Consider the following 18462-nt stretch of genomic DNA (forward strand, 5'->3'; position numbering starts at 1 on the left):
CTAAATTAGGGACGGCTACCGCAGATAGCCTTCGAGTAGCTTTACGCGAAATTCCAAAAAACAAAACAAACAAACCAGCCGTCCCTAATTTAACAGCGTAAGACTAAAATGAAGACAGCTAGTCATCACCACATACCACTAACTCTTGGGATACTCCTTTTACCAACGAATACTGGGATTGACGGTCACATTATGACACCCCCACGGTTGAAAGGGCGAGGATTATAACCCATGACTCTCAGATTGCGAATCGAGAATCTCAACCACCTGTCAATGCCGGGCCTTTTTTACTGGCTAAAATGAAATAAAAACATGAAAAATTAGCAGTCTTATCCTGTTTGTTTGTCATAAAGCACAAAATTAAACAATGGACTATTTCTGCTACGCCAACAACGGGAATCAAAACCCAATTTTTAGTGTTTATAAGCCTTCAGACTTTCTGTTGAGGCACTATGAATCAGCCTTATCTTTAAAAAATGAAATTAAATAAACGATTAAGTTAACAACCACGAATATTATATGATCTATGAAGAAAGTTAATACAGTAAGCGCAGAAATTATAGATATACTAATGATCTCATGAACTCTCTATGACCTAGTTAGCTATGAGGAAATAAGGAAATTTAACATCATTGTTTCAGCATGTATATAGAGTTGTCAGACTTGTAGATTTCATGTGACTTAGAAGACGTTTGGCACTCTATGCTTACAAGAATAGAGGTTGTATAGACTCTATTTCATCCGGTGACTTACAGGAAATTAACACACTGTACAACATATATGGAGCTAGTTAGCAAACAAATAAACTCGAACTCTGTATGGTCTATGGAGTTACAACAACTTGCGTCAACATGTATACAACTAAGTAAATCAACAGGTATATAGACCATATGATCCCATTTATTGTACATGACCGTGATAAGTTATGAAGTAGGTTAACACTGTTTCAACAAGTAGCAAAGCTGATGCATCAACAGTATAATAAACAAAATTATCTATTTACTTATAGTGTTAGTAGATTCATAGATTCTATATGACCTAGTGACTGACGAAGTTTATCACCTGTGTTACACGTATAGAACTGGTATAGACTTTATACAATCTTGTAAATTACATAGAAGATTTACATCTTGTGCTGGTAAGTAAATCAAAGAACTCGTGAAGTCTATAATCATAAGTGTTTCAGAAACTTTCATTAAAACAAAGTGTTTAAAGCGTTAATACATGTTATTTTGTTTCACCGTTTTTTAGTATTAATCGCAATGTAACATCTATATAAAGTAATATTTGAATCAGATTGAAGATTTTCACATATTGTACAAGTAGTCCTAACTCAGTTTGGAACTATAGGTATTTCAGAACAGATTTGATACATTTAGAAATTTTAAACAAAGCATCGTTCTTGTTAAATTTTATATCCTATCAAGTGCTTGGGAGACGAGAAAGGTATGTTTAAAACTTCAGACAGCCTAAAATGTTTGAATTTCTAAAACTTAAAAATAAATATTTTTTATTCTTATTTTCTTTTTTGTGAAGCACTAAGCTGCACAGATAATTATCTGAGCTCTTTCAAGCAGGATTACCGAAATGCAACTTTCAGCGATTTATACCAAAATACTCACTGCTGGCTCACAAGGGACTTGTTTTTATCAATATTACAATTTTTCTTTATAATAAAAACATTGAATCAACCATGTTAGTCTTTATTTCTTATGGTCCTTATTATTTTCGTTTATTTTATACAAAGGTAGATGTTACTGTACGCAGATGGTAGTATTATACTTCCATAGGATTGCATACAGGTATCAAATTACTTAAACTTAGATTTATAAAACTCAGCTGTGAGAATTGATATTACTAGTAATTCAATCAATTGTATTCGGCAAGTCTTAATTTAATATAGAAAAAACTGTTTCACAGGTATTATGACAATCATAAAAGAACTGGCAGAAGAATTATCAGTTGTTCCAGATTAGTCGAAACCCTTGTCAAGCGAAAGTGTCTTGCCAGTTAGGAATCAAAGAAGGGACCAATCACTGCTGAACAAAACATTTTTATAACGTCTTAACAAAGCTGGGAACATGTTTCAAAAGCTCCATGATTACACTTTAGTTTCCGAATTCCTGTGTGACGTCAAATAAAAAAAACAAGCAAAAGGATACATGAATTTAGTGATAACCTTCTCCTGTACAAATAGAGACAATTCATATATTGAGAAATTTGATTTAGAAGTTAAACTTCTTCGTCTCCTCGACATCAGTTTTCATTTCTTTTGGTCCGTGTTCACAATACAGTTTCACTTAGCAGTCATGCATACAGAGACATAATCCTATGTTTACATCCAAAACTACCGTTTCACTTAGCAGTCATGCATACAGAGACATAATCTTATGTTTACATCCAAAACTACAGTTTCACTTAGCAGTCATGCATACAGAGACATAATCCTATGTTTACATCCAAAACTACCGTTTCACTTAGCAGTCATGCATACAGAGACATAATCCTATGTTTACATCCAAAACTACCGTTTCACTTAGCAGTCATGCATACAGAGACATAATCTTATGTTTACATCCAAAACTACCGTTTCACTTAGCAGTCATGCATACAGAGACATAATCCTATGTTTACATCCAAAACTCTTTTAAAATTTCACTTAGCAGTCATGCATACAGAGACATAATCCTGTGTTTACATCCAAAACTACCGTTTCACTTAGCAGTTTAGTGTAGCACTGTTTGCAGTCTGTACAGAGACATTTCTTAATCATTATGTTTAGAGGAGTTTAGTGTAGCACTGTTTGATCTGTAAGTTTCTTAATCATTATGTTTAGAGAGAAAAAGTACTAAAGATGATGTTCATCATGTATTATGTAATTCTAGTTTACTCATTGGTTCTTTTCAATCAATATTTTCATTATAATATTGAACTAGTTATCCTGGACGTAGAGTCCAATAGTGTTAGCATGTTTGAATAGTTGTGTAGAAATAATGAATTTGTTGATCGTAGTATTGTACATGCTCTCTTTAAAATATAGTTTTGTATTTGCTGTAGTTTATTGATGTGTGTTTTCGATACATTTATTCATGTTATAAACATTCTTTTGTTGTGTATACCGTCACTAATATTCGGTATTACAAAGTTCTGCGTCGGGGGTTCGAATCCCCCAAACATGCTCGCCTTTCAATCCCACTATTCGTTGGTAAAAGAGTAGCCCATAAATTTGTGGTATGTGGTGATGACTAGCTGCCTTCCCTCTAGTCTCACACTACTAAATTATGGACGGCTAGCGCAGATAGCCCTCGTGTAGCTTTGAGCGAAGTACAAAAACAAACAAGCAAACAAAGTTCTGCACTTAGCGAGGAGTTCGGCATATTCACTCAGCACGCTTTACTGGGTTTATATGTAGCTTAAAAACATATTACAGGTAATATCTTTTTAAATGTCTTCATCTTAGTCCAAAACTGGTGTGAGTTTTGTGGTCTAGCGTTAGGTGACCTTATTAACCACCTATTTTTAAAATATGTATTAACAAGCGATAGATACTTAGGTCGACTTCCATCATGTATGCAATAGCAATCAAATTCACAAAGAAAGTCGTTCTTTTGCCAGATTTTTTCAGAGTAATTTATAGAATTAGGTAAGAGTCTCTAGGCGATGGTTTGCGTACTTGTGCATAAATTTTGATGAGGTGCTACATGGAACTTTAAATACTGTAGTAATTTAAACTTTTAGTTTATTTATGTGTTTCGGTGCAATTACCTATGTTTTATCTATTTTTATGATATTGTCTAGTGAGGTTCAGTGATTTTTGCCGATCACAGTTCTTGCATAATTTATGAGATTGCAAATTTTGAATGCATTATTTGTATGTTTAACCCAAGGTAACATTGAGTCGAAGGTTAAACCTAGAGATTTTGTCTCGGTTGTGGTCTGGAGAAGTGTTCCATTCGTATATAGTTTTGGTGGGTGGTTTGTTTGTTTTTGTTTTGTGAAAGTTAGTGATTGGCTCTCAGAAACATCCATTTTCATGCTATATTTTGGCGGTAGCCCTCTATATTATTTAATCGTGGTTGAAGATCTGTTACTGCTGTAGATGAAGTGAGAATACTTTTCCATACCGCAACATCATTCGCGAATTGTGAAGAAAACCTAAAGTTTGGGTTTTTTTAGAAGCTCACATACATAATGAATAAAATAGGGATAACTACCCCACCTTGTGGAACTCCAACCCCAAGAGTAAAAAACTCCAAGATGGTTTCCTTAACATTTTCCAAAATGTTGGATGACAGCCAGCGAATAATTCCTCACGGTAGTTACACTTCTGTCATACGGAACCTCAGTCCATTGTGCCGTAAAATGTCGAAAGCTTATTTTTGTGTTTTTATTAAGATCGGGATTTAGGTCATTAGCTACCTGGGATGGTCAGGTTCTAAGTCGACCTCTTTTTCCACCCTGTACTGTAGTTATAGAATATTCTGATCTTTAGAATAGATAAGCTAGTCTGATAAGTAGTTATTTGCTTCTATAACTACATTCCTTTTCAGGACTATGCACATTTTATGTCTTTAGATTCACATATTTTATTTTTTTCTGTTTACTATGTATTTGTGGTAATACGAACACTGGTATTATGTGTGATAGTACTAGAGTTTTTTGTTATTTTGTTTATTACTTGTGTGTTCTTCATTTGTTTTGGTGTGTGTGTCTTCAGCTTGAGTGTAGGCTTTTGCTGCCTAAGCGAATGTATGTGTATCAGATTGGTAATTTGTGCTGTGGCTTCTTAGGGTGTTGGAAATAGTGGTGTTTTTCCTTGCGTTCTGTTTGTTTCTTGGTTTTGTGTTTATGTTATTTTGTATGCTTAAGTTACGTTCTTCAATGTTTTTGTGCTTTTCACATATCTTATAGTGTGCCGTGTGTAGCTGTTGCCAGTTACAGCAATGTGGTTGTGTGTTAACTTTGGACAGTCTGTGCTTCTGTGTTTTCCACCACACCCATTACAAGCGGCTGCCACATGTCCATAGCTATAGCAGCTGTAACGCTGTATTCTAACTACCACTGGTGTTTTGAATGTTTCAACCGTGTATTTTCGATACCAAATAGTAATACCATTTGATATCAAGTTCTAGTTATCTTGTGTTTCGTGTACTTATATTTTAACTAAATTGATAAGTTTCTGTGTTCTATTACAGAACGTACGTTCAACTTTAGTGTATATTATGTGGTTCTGCTTCTATATATTCATTTGTGATGCTAGTGGGTAAAACTTTTATCACAAAAGAATTAGAGTTAGGTTTGTCTCCTGGAATGTATATGTTAATATTTCTTGGTTTAGAAGCGTCTTGCAACTATTATTCTAGTAGTTGGTTGAGGTCAGAGGTCTCTAACCAAGGGCGGCTGATAACAACTATGTTAACCTTCGACTTACATCTTTTTATTTCTGCTGCTAGCTGAGGTTCTCTGTACCGAGTTGGGATTCCTTGTATTATGGTTGAGAATTATGGTACATTTTCATGTGATATGTTTGTTTCTGTCGTCGTGTTTGGTTTTCGAAATTGTAGTTTTATTATTTTCAGGGTGTTACCAAGATGAAGTTGTTTGTATATTCTTGAGTGGGTTTTTTATTCTCTTCATTTTCTCCTTTTTTGTTTCTCGATTTTTGTTATTTCGTGCTCTCGCGTGCTTCTTTATATTGTGTTTGAGTTTGTGTATGGTTATGTTCTCTTTATGTGTTCATGTTATTTTGGTGTTTGTATATGTTCTTATTCTGGTTCTGAACGTATTCGTGATTTCCATATTGGCTCTTGTGTGGTTGTGGTTCTTTACGTTTTGATTTTCTTTTTTCAGTGAGTTATTCTTTTTAATGTGGTCAGTCAGATGTTGTAGTTGTATAGTTATGTTGTTTGACTATTCTAACATTCCATCAACAATTATCAAACCAGACTTCGTGCTTTAAAGATTTGTGATATTACTTACACTGATTTGTGATATTACTTACACTAACAAGTTTGGTATTTAGAGGTATTATAAATTAAACCTTGGTATTAAATTTAAGTGTTTGATATTATTAAAAAACATCTAAGTGCAATTTATCATTTAAAAATCTAATTAAATTCATTTTTTCCATTGTCTTTAAAGCACCTTCAGTCTATTACTTATTGGCAACAGGCTCATACTTTCGAAGTCTAAAATTGATATATTTTAAAAAACAACCTAAATATATCATGTCAAAAAACACAATTATGCACACCTTATAAAATGTACAGTAAAATATATTTAAACTTAAACTAGTATAGTTTCGGCTTCAATGGATTATTCTTGCCTCTATTTGGGACAAAGGATTGGCTATTTTCCGAAGCTCAAACATTTTTGCATCCAAGAAACAGGCAAGAGTAGTTCATTATACGAAAATTCTACGATGTCTACATTGCCCAAAATACCATTGAAACAATATTTGCCTGATAAAATTTCAGTAGTGTTTTTAATTACTAATGATATTTATGTATGACGGGGATCAATAAACATCATGACTTTTAACATAATTGACGTTACACATTGTGTGAACTTGAAAATGAAGATTTTCAGTTTATTTTTTAATATTCAGTATATTCAATAGAGTAGTAATTGAATATTTATCTTACGATTTTTATAAATCTTTAAAGCAATTTATAACTAATAGAACAGTTTATAAGGTAAAACAAATATTGAATATTGCAACAGTTTTCAACCTCAAGTAAGTGGAATAGTTCTGAATATAGGTCATTAAATGTAAGTAAAGACGAAGCACAGGCATTGAAAAATCTTAATAAAAATGATAATTCTGTTATACTTAAACACGTTTTGAAAATATTACTATTTATTGGATAAATTATATTATTGAACAAAGCTGATAATCTTGAGCGATATAAGTAAAGTTTGTTAATATATATCAGAAGCTATAAAATACTATATAAATTATGTTACATTGATATTTAGTAAAATTAAAAAGAAAATTAACCTATCCAAACAGAATAATCAAATACTATGCAATTGTGGAACTATTAAATGTTTGTTTTTATTGGCTTCCTAAAGTACATAATCGTTACAGATGTTGGTATTTATAATAATAGTTTAGCAGTGTTTTTAGTTTACTTCTGTGACACATTTACAAAAAAAATATATACATTGGGACGCTCAAGTAAAAATACAAACCAAAAGCCTGATAACTGAGTTTATCCTGCAAGTTTTGATAGATATCTGGTTATCTGCACCTCTTTAGGAAAACTGTACTTGCTGATGCAGTATATATAATGACAGTGGATGAGGATCATGCACTACTAAACACGTGTATGTAAAACTCGTAACTTTTTTTACCACGAAATCCAGCTTTTTATCTCATTAGTTTACATGGATCAAACAAAGACTTTTACTACGAATTTAAGATTATGATGACCTCCCTTAACTGTCCCCTGCTAGTACAGCGGTAAGCCTACGGATTTACAACGCTAAAATCAGGGTTCGATTCCCCTCGGTGGACTCAGCAGATAGCCCAATGTGGCTTTACTATAAGAAAGCCCCCCACACACACTTACACCTCTCTTAACTAGTATATTTCTCTGATGTCATGAAAAATAATAGTTGGAAGCAGTGCCGTTATATTACTGAATATATATTCATAGTAGGTGTCTTTCGCTCCACCTAAGAGGCATATTTTCCCTGGCATTTCTCCACATTTGACAGTCCTGGGTCAAAATAACCCATATTTGTCCCTGATATTCAACCCAGCTGATATCTGCAGTACTGTCTAGACCAACCAATAAGACACACGTCACCACTAATGTACCAGCCATTTTGTTACTCGTCTTATGCTCCTCTCATCCTAGCTTGCTTAATTTCTTTCTTTTTGCTGCTACAATGAAGTCTGGTTACAAATATTACGTATTGTAGACGCACACTACATAGCCAAAGGTATGTGAACACCTCTTCTAACTAGTGGGCTCAGCTATCTCAGCCACACCCATTGCTAGCAGATGCATAAAATCAAACATACAGCCATGCAATCTCCAAAGACAAACACTAGCAGTAGAATGGGTCGTACTGAAGAGATCAGTGACTTTCAACGTGGCACTGTCATAGGATGCCACCTTTCCAACAAGTCAGTTCATCAAATTTCTACTCTGCTCGTACTGACCCGGTCAACTGTAAGTGTTATTATTGTAAAATGAAAACGTCTAGGAGCAAAACAGTTTAGCCACGAAGTGATAGGCCACACAAGCTCACAGAACGGGATCACTGAGAGCTAAAGCGCGTAAAAATCGTCTGTCCACAGTTGCAACACTCACTACCAAGTTTCAAACTGTCTCTGGAAGCAACGTCAGCACAAGAACTCTTCTTCGGGAGCTTAGACACAAGTCTAAGATCACCAGGCACAATGCCAGACGTCGGCTGGAGTGGTGTAAAGCACACTGTCATTGGACTCTGGTGCAGTGGAAACGTGTTCTCTAGAGTGATGAATCACGCTTCACTATATGACAGTCTAATGGACAAATCTGGGTTTGGCGGATGCCAGAAGAACGCTATCTGTCTGAATGCCTAGTGCCAATCGTAAAGTTTTGTGGAGGAGGAAATGGTCTAGGTCTGTTTTCATAGTTTGGGCTAGGTTCTATAGTTCCAGTGAAGCAAAATCTTAATGCTACAGCATACAATGACATTCTAGAGAATTATGTTCTTCCAACTCTTTGGCAACAGTTTGGGAAAGGCCCTTTTTTGTTCCACTCATGACAATGCCCCCGTGCACAAAGCGAGGTCCATAAAGACATGGTTTGCCGAGGTTGATGTGGAAAAACTTGTCTAGCCTGTACAGAGCTTTCACCTCAACCCCATGGAACACCTTTGGGATGAACTGAAACTCCAACTGAGAGCCAGGCCTGTTTGCCCGACATCAGTGCCCGACCTCACTAATGCTCTTGTAGCTGAATAGGAGCGAATCCCCGCAGCCATGTACCAAAATCTAGTGAAAAGCCTTCCCAGAAGAGTGGAGGCTGTTATAGCAGCAGGGGGGGAACCAACTCCATATTAATGCCCATGATTTTGGAATGAGATGTTCAACAAGCACATATGAGTGTGATAATGGGGTGTCCACATAACTTTAGCCATGTAATATATCTGGGAATGTTTATATACAACTGATTCTACTTTTTAATATTCTAATGCTGTCATCAGTAATTCGAACATTAACAAATTAAAAATTTTCTAATAGCTTACAACCATCATGCACAGAGGCCACTAATATTTCTATACCTACTCTTCTGGTTGATTGGAAAAATATTCATTGTCTATTGTTAGGAAAGCAGCTCTAAAACCAGCTTATCCAAATAGCTGATAAAAGTATAGATTAGATTCAATATATATAATCATCCTTGAGAACACCCTGTAGACGACTGAAAAGAAGCTGACTGATCTGTTGTTCTTGACTTCAGTCTTGATTTTTTTTTGGAAAACAGAGTGAAAAAAAAAATCCAAACCATTTGACTTTGTTTCCAAGGCCAGACAACTTACATGGGATATTAACAATAAGCTTCCTGTCTTCCTTCCTTCAGCATGTATATTACGATGTAGTCTTCTCTTGGCAACTTGCCTCTCATCTACCTCTTGATGGCTGAAACTGTTACTTTGGACAATGCTGATAACTATGGAGTTGAAGATACATTTTTGGCATTTTATAATTTTGAAATCTTCCAGACGTCTTGCTCAGCCTTAGAATAAAATAATGGTAAACACAGTATTATTTAGCTTATAACAAATACAAAACCACAGACTTACTCCTTTAGACAAATTGGTTCATAGCTATAAACCTAAATTAGAAACTGAAGTTCACCATTAAACAAAATAAAGACCCGACATTGCCAAGTGGTTAAGGTACTCGACTCGTAATCCAAGGGTCGGGTTTCGAATCACCGTCATACCAAACATGCTGGTTCTTTCCATTATAAACTAAGCCAAGTATAAAGTTCCTGAACCTTCACATCCATCATTTTGACTTATATCATTAAAGATCTTAAAAACTCTATGATCTTGTTTATAAACCTTACTTGCATATACAGTTAAGTACAGTAAATCAAGATGTCTTTTATAGTCTTGTTTCCATATAAAACAACAGAATGTTATCATATAATATAGATAATCTGGTTTATTCATCTATTTTTCCTTGTTGCACAAAATTATTTATCGTTTTTGCCATAAGATAGTAAATGAAGTAGCATGTAGATATCAAAGTTAAAAATCATGACAAACACCAATGTAATAATTGTATAAAAGATAGGCTGATTATCCACAGACTGAGTCTATATATCAAGTGAGTGAATTATGCATGTTATTTTAATCATAAGATGATGTCACCTGGTTTTGGTAATGTCTGTTCTACATTGAAACGTTTTCATTTTAGTATTCAACATAACAATAGATGCACAAATATTTTTCAGGTAAAACCCAGAACTATGGACATCGGTATCTCTGACTCTGAGACTCCAGCACCTAACAACAACCTATCATTCAGAAACAGTGATTATGTTTCTTACGACCAAAGAGCAGAAACGTACCTTGTACCCGCGGTGTTTGGCGTCATCTTCTTGGTTGGTGTAATCGGGAATGGAACTCTAATCTTCACCTTCGTAAAAAACAAAACGATGTGGACCACGCCCAACATCTGTATTATCAGTCTTGCCGTTGGGGACTTTTTAGTCATCACGGGAACTGTTCCTTTTGTAAGTACAATCTACGTTTTCGAAAGCTGGCCCTATGGGGTTATCGTATGTAAACTTAGTGAATTCCTGAAAGACTTGTCTTTGGGAGTTACAGCCCTAAACCTTGCCATCCTCAGCATTGACCGCTATATAGCTATTGTAATGCCTATTAAAAAGCAAACAGGAACATATCCTAAGGCAATGATCTTGGTATCTACAGTGGCCATCTGGATTGTGTCTGCTGCTCTAGCTATCCCAGGTGCTTGTTTCGCTTTCATGCTGAAATTAGATGTTCAAGAAAAGATCATATACATCTGCTACCCATACCCGCAAGATATGTTTCCCTGGTACCCCCAGACCATAGTTTTAATCCAATTTCTGTTACTGTACATGATTCCACTGTTAATTGTTGGAATCTGTTACACCTTAATGGCTCGAAGTTTAATTTACAACTCACAATACATGAGTGGCCAAAATGAAAGACATGCTCGTCTCATTAAAACCAGAATCAAGGTTGCCAAGGTAGTGTTGGCCTTTGTGGTAGTCTTTGCACTCTGCTTTCTCCCCAGTCATGTCTTTATGATGTGGTGGTATTTCAGTCCCAATGCTATGGAAAAATATAACCAATTCTGGCATGTGTGGAAGATTGTGAGTTCTGTCCTTTTCTTTGCTAATAGCTGTCTTAATCCTATAGCTCTCTACTTGTTGAGCGATGTATTTCGCAATTATTTTCGGCAATACTTATTATGTTGTATTTCGTCATCATCTCTCCAGATGAAACGTCATATTCCTGCTAGATCGTTCACCAGCACCACTGTTGCCACACAGTTACCTCACACGTCTAACACAATGTTGTAAAATTGAACGTAGTACTATAAGTATTATATCGTTGTCTGCTTCAAAACGATTATGTACTTCCTTTTTATACTGTATTTTTAGAACGATGCTTGATATTTATACAGGGCAAATAAGTTATCAAAAATTTCTTTACTGCTTGAACTGTACAAAAACAGTAATCAAACCAAAAGAAACGGGTTAAAAATAATGTATTACCAGTCAAGAAGATAAAACCGTTTAGTTGAATGGATACTAGATGCATTAAGTTCCACAAACTGAAATTTATTTACCAATGTAATGACTAAGGAAAAAGAACTGAAACATCAACTTTCCAAATACATTAAAGAAAATTATCTTGATTTGCAGTCTAAAAGAATAGAAAGTTAATTTTGTATGGAAGATTTAATACCATAGTCTTTGTTTGACACTGTAGTATCCGAGTGGTCAAACTATCAAACAAGACAGAAATTCAACTTCTTAAGATTTGATAAAAATAATAGATGTTTGACACTGTAGCAGGATAGAAATTTGACTATTAAAGATACACTGAACAAACTGATCACTGTTTTATGTTCAAGCAAACGACTAACCGACTCAGCAACTGAATACTTACTCTTTAAACTAAAAATAAGAAAACTAATAATTGATCAGTATTGTAGAATGTGAATTATTTTGAAGGACTGAGACTCCACATTTTAATATAGTCAAACATCAAGCGGAACAGAATCTTGGTTCTTCAAGAGACACTGAAGAAATTGGTTTCAATTTGACAATGTAGTAAGCAAACCACCAGGAGAAACAGAAGCTATGCTCCTTAAAATATCTGAAAAATAATAATAGTTCTTTAACGTAGCAGCCTAGTGGCCAAGCCATAGGGCATTACAAAGTCAACCCTTTGAGACAGAATAAGGAAAGTTAAAGTTATTTGATAAAGCATTAAGCTAGTGTAAAAATTATTATATAAAATAGAAACTCTACAGTTTAAGTCAGACTAAAGACAAATATTTGTTTCCCGATGTGTTTAAACTAACAGATAAAATAGGATAAACTGAACAAAGTATTTGTTGTTTTACAATGTATCGACGAACAAACAAGCAAACAAAGAAAACTGATCTATGCTTTTCATTAGGATAAAAAATTAATCGCACTTTAACAAAAAGTAAGTAATCATAAAATAAAACAGGAATTTGACTCTGAAAACAGGCTAAATAAAGCTGTTGTCACTGTTTAACAAAGAAATAAGAGAGTAGCCAAGCAAGAAAGAAGAAAAACCCAACTTTTCAAGACACCTGACAAAGTAGTCATTATGTTGACAACAGATCAAGTGAGTGTCTAATCAATAAGTGAGAATAGAATATAATCTCTTCAATAATGACTGAGAAAGCGCTTAATGTTTGATAATAGAGCAATAGAACAATCGAGGAATTAAGAATATAATTTGGACACTTTAAGGCAAGCTAAAATAAAGTAATCGTTGTTTGAAAATATGGCAGACGAATGATTGAACTAATAAACGAAGCAAAACTATTTTTGAAGAAAGATTTAATAAAATAATTATTACTTGACGGCACAGCGAGCGAGAAATCAAACCACTAAAAGATTAAAACTAGAAATTCTATAACAGGTTGGTTTATGTTAAGCACAAAGCTGCACAATAGGCTACCTGTGCTCTGCCCACTACAGGAATATACAGTCTTGCCGCTTCTAGAACAGAATAAAAACATACAGTCTTGGCCAAAATACGATATTTACAATTATGATTAATTCAAATACACTTAGGTCTGTCAAACTGAGAAATACAAGCTATATTAGACATCTACATATGAACTATGTATAATGAAACATGTTCTATGCGCAATATGAATTGAGTTATTAGACGGTATAACAATTTTGTCAGATACCTGTAGAAAGATGGGTAATTCAGCATTCCATTTATAACAGCAATACCTTACCAAAGTACGTATATACAATGAGAAAATATAACGCAAATTTATTATAAACATGCAAGTTACCCATTCCTTAATTGGGTTATGGACATAAAAAGCGAATTCTCTGTGATATATAAGACGTTTGTGTGCCTCCCCCACTGTGTGTGTGTTATGTTATAAAAAGTTTGATTAAGTGTTTTTTGTTCTTTTTTTGATGTGATTACGTGGCGCCGTCCATAAATGTAGTTAACATTAGCTTATGTCAGAAGTAATAAATCCTAAATAATAGTAATAATGAGGTTGGAGTGAGTTGTAAACATCCATTAATATGCCCCTTGTTTTAAACTATTGTCCACGAAGTTTGATTAAGATTGGCTCAGCGACGTAGGAGTATTAAGATAATGAAAGAACAGACAGACACAGATTTTTGTGTTTTCTATATATGGATGGCGTTTGTAACCTTATATCGGTTAATGTTAAACAATCAGTACCTAATTAGACCTCCTGGTCGAGAGAATACTGTCAATATGAGTACTTTGTGCAGTGACATTATCATCCTATAACACAAAGTTATTACCAAACCTCTCTCTAGCACAGTGGTGCACAAACTTTTTGAGTCAGGGGCCACAAACAGTCTTTGTTTCACACGAGATGGACATCACATTTAAGAACACACAAATAACGATTACATCAAAGAATTTGCACATTATTCTAAGAAAAGTTATGATACGTCAACTGTCAAAGTCAGTGCGATGGATGGTGCTGCATGTCATCTATGAGCTTAGAAATGTCCGGCTTGATGTTTGACGTTGAAAAACGCAAAACTGCTTCCAGATGATCATCAGTCAGCTGATTGCGAGTGTTGTTTTTGTTCAGTTTCATATGCGAGAAAGTCTGTTCACAGCAGTACGTGCTGCCAAACATGCTGGTGTGGACAAGTGCGTTCTCTTTCAGATTATCAAATGTATCAGACAACGTTTTGTAGAAGTCAAGCAAACTGTTTTCTCGGTAAATAGCACGCAGTTGATCAGATGCCTGGAGATCAGTAAGTTCGAGATGATATTCTACTGACAAGTCATCCACTGACACACAGAACGGATCAGCAAAAAGTTTCATCAACAATTTGTATTGGTCAAAGTCATGAAACCGTGAGTTGAAGGATTCAATCAAGGTGTCTAGCTTCCCAACATAAACTTGTGTGTCAATGTCCTGATTCTTCTGTAGCTGTGACTGAAAAATGAGAAAGTGCACGAAGTTGCCTGATGCTGTTTGCTGCCGGAACAACTGTAACTTTGTCCTGACAGCTGAGACGTGATTTGCAAGCTGACAGACAAGCTGATTTTTGCCTTGCAACTTCAAATTCAGATCATTCAAGTGTTGTGTCATGTCGACCAGAAAGGTCAAATCAGCTTGCCTTGCTGGATCAGTCATGGAAATCACTTCTGTGTCTTTGTTCTTGCTTATGAGGAATTCTATCACCTCATCAATCAACTCCCAGAATCTTCTGAGCAATTTCCCTCGACTCAGCCAGCGTACTTCACAGTGATACATAAGGTCACCATAGTCTGAATCAATTTCTTCAAGAAGACTTCGAAACAGACGGTGATTGAGCCCTCGTGATTTGATGAAATTAATCGTTTTCGTCACTAATGCCATCAGTGCCTGAAAACCAAGTTCTTTACTGCACAGGTTCTGTTGGTGAATAATACAGTTCAACTTCACCAACTGTCTGTTCTGCTTTCCTCGATGCTTGTCACACTTACCAGTTTCATGAAATCCAATGAAACACTACTACAAAGTCGTACTGTCTCCTCGAATAAAACAGACCCAGTTGTCTGACCCTTCATGGAACCCATGCCGATTAGTTCCTCTGTGATATCAAACGATGACGACACATCACGAACAAAAACTAGTAACTGTGCTGTTGAACTGATGTCAGTCAACTCGTCTGCTGCCAAAGAAAAGTAGACAAAGTTGGCTGCTTTATTTGTAAGCTGCCTTGTCATGTCTGCCGAGAGGTGTGATATTCTTCGTTGAACTGTCATACGATTCAAAGCCACCGTCTGTAGCTTGCAAACTGCTTCCGAACACAACGTTTCTGATGCAGTAATCATACATTGCTTGACAAAATCACTATCAGTGAACGGTCGGCCAGATTTCGCTATCATCAACGAAATATTTTAACTAACCTCACATGCTGCACCTAAATCTGCTGACTGCTTTGAGAAAACGTTCTACTGGTGAGTTAGCGACCGCCGCAGAGATTCAATTCGAGCTGTTCGTTCATCACCTGCAACGTTGTGGAAATCTTTATGCTTCGACTCATAATGACGCTTTATATTGGATACCTTCGCCACTGCTACTGTCGAATGACACAGCAGATAAATCACGTTCTTCTGTTGTTGAACAAAACAGTATTGCACAGTCCAATCATCATAAAACTGCCGATTTTCGTCGTCAACTTTTGTTTTACGATTAGCTCCATTTTTGTTAAGAAATAATATCAAAATAGGGCTCGTAAGTAAATCTCGAAGAATAATTGGAACGCGTGAGATTTCGTAATTACGGAAATATTATGTCATTGCGCCAATGATTTAATGCCTATGTATTAACGAGCTTTGCTTATTAAATTTTCTTTATTGCTCGACACAAATATGGAACCATCTAGTATCTAATCTAATGCATATTCTTCTATAGCACTTAATCTTCGCGTAGGCGCAAACTCTAAGTGCGTGAGCTCTCTGTGTTTGATTTTCCCGTTCGACATCGCGGGCCACTCGGCGACTCGTCGCGGGCCGGACTTTCTGCACCACTGCTCTAGCATATGTCAGAAATATCGTCTTCACTGAATGTCTGTAGGCGACGCCATTGACTTTTCCATGGAAGATATGAAAAGCAGTTTTCCACCATGATTAATAGCTACCAAAACATATACTGGACCACCTCCTATGTCTTCATTCATCTGTTCTCCAAATAATTCTTGCCACCAGCTCTAACAAGCCGGAAATAGGTTTGTTTGTTTGTTTTGGAATTTCGCACAAAGCTACTCGAGAGCTATCTGTGCTAGCCGTCCCTAATTTAGCAGTGTAAGACTAGAGGGAAGGCAGCTAGTCATCACCACCCACCGCAAACTCTTGGGCTACTCTTTTACCAACGAATAGTGGGATTGACCGTCACATTATACACCCCCACGGCTGGGAGAGCGAGCATGTTTAGCGCGACGCGGGCGCGAACCCGTGACCCTCGGATTACGAGTCGCACGCCTTACGCGCTTGGCCATGCCAGGCCCCGGAAATAGGACTCATCTGAAAAGATGACGTCGCCAGCATCCTAACTATAATTGGCTTACTGTCTCGTCCGAGTAACACCATGACAACGGTAAATTCTGGTTAATAATGATTTGCACACAACCCTTCCTGCAAAATAACTATATTTAGTGAGTCACCTATTCAGTGTTCTTCTGGATACCCTGGAATTAATGTGTCTAAGCTATTACTATTGTAAGGTGTTGCAAGATTTATTTCAACACGGTCATTTCGTGCATTAGTTTTCGGTATCTACCAGTAAACTTTTCTAGAACAACGTTTCCTCTAGTCTAAATACGTGTCAGGATTATTGATACAGTGCACTGGGGTACCCTACTGTTCTAGGTATAACTCTTTGTTTCATACCATTTCTGGAGAGCCGAACAATTTGCCGCCCTATAACTTCTGTTACATGACGAGACATATTTCTACATCAAGTACAAAAAGACATTGTCCGAACAAAGCGCTGATCTGTTTGAAAAATGTTATACCAACAACACATCCTGACAAAACTGCTTTATATGTGTGTTTTGACGAATAACTGGTTAAAGTAACTTATGCAGACTAAAATAACAAGTCGTACATGTTTGTCCGGTCATACGCTATCTTCTGTTATCAATCGGATATTTACTCAATGCCTACTATACGCACGTAGACAATAACATCAATATAGAACACTATGCATACATATTTGGCCAATACTGTATTTATTACTGTTTTATAATTCTTCGAGAAAAATGCCGAACCATCTGGTATAATAAAAACTTGACTCTACAAGAGGTAATTAATTAACGAGTCATTACCGAATTGCTTAACAGCGTCGTAGTTTGCCCAAAGAAATAAGAAAAATAGAAATCAACTCATCGAGACGTACTGTTAGTGATTGTAGCGTCATTAAACACTAAACAAAATAATCAATGTTAAAAAATCCCACAAGTGATCTTAATAGGTAAAACAGAAACTCCACTTTTTTATGACAAAGTTCGTAAAGTAATAGTTATTGGGCATTGAAGCGATAGTGAGAGATAGAAGAACAGAACCTCGATCATGACTCTAACATTGACAAATTGTCTCACAACGTCTAATAAATTGATTTAAATTGGCTGAAACATCCCTTCTTTAACACTTATAGAAATGACAACTGTTAAAAAGCGTTCACTTCCAGAGTGGTCCTTCATTGTGTTCAATAAAATGAACATAAGGCGAAAAAAATTTCCCCGTGCTACTCAGTGAAGTTGGGTGTTCTAATGTGCTGGATGCATCTATCGCATCGAAAACTAAAGATTTGTGTCAATAAAGTATTATATTCTGTCTTCTTTGTTTAAAAACAAATTAAATCCAGTTTTATTTAATGAAATAACGCGCAAAATGACAAAAAACGGTTGTAAACAGCGCATTAAACAAATATTATACGTGGTGATCTGAGGGATTGAAATCATTGTATACTTTGTATTTATTTATCACCACTTTTAGGAAATTTACCGTTGAGTTATTTCAACGAGTATCTGCTAGTATAGCATATTTTACATGTTAAAATTATCGTTTTCATTAAAATAAATATATAATATTTGTTTGATCATCCGTATTGAACTATTTTATTTTTATTTACACGTTAAAAATCGCGCCTTTTTAAGTTCTTAATAATGTTCTTTGAGTATTCTTATTAAA

General features: G+C 35.6%; 1 pseudogene across 1 annotated transcript in view; it reads left to right on the forward strand.

The window, feature by feature from the left end:
• LOC143236613 (neuropeptide CCHamide-1 receptor pseudogene) overlaps positions 1-12832 on the forward strand; it is a 37372-nt pseudogene extending 24540 nt beyond the window's left edge. Inside the window, exon 2 of the transcript XR_013019600.1 lies at positions 10464-12832. The product of XR_013019600.1 is annotated as a neuropeptide CCHamide-1 receptor pseudogene (transcript). The remainder of the gene's footprint in view (positions 1-10463) is intronic.
• The last annotated feature ends 5630 nt before the right edge of the window (positions 12833-18462 follow it).

This window comes from Tachypleus tridentatus, chromosome 13 (assembly GCF_004210375.1).
Source record: "Tachypleus tridentatus isolate NWPU-2018 chromosome 13, ASM421037v1, whole genome shotgun sequence".
NCBI lineage: Eukaryota > Metazoa > Arthropoda > Merostomata > Xiphosura > Limulidae > Tachypleus > Tachypleus tridentatus.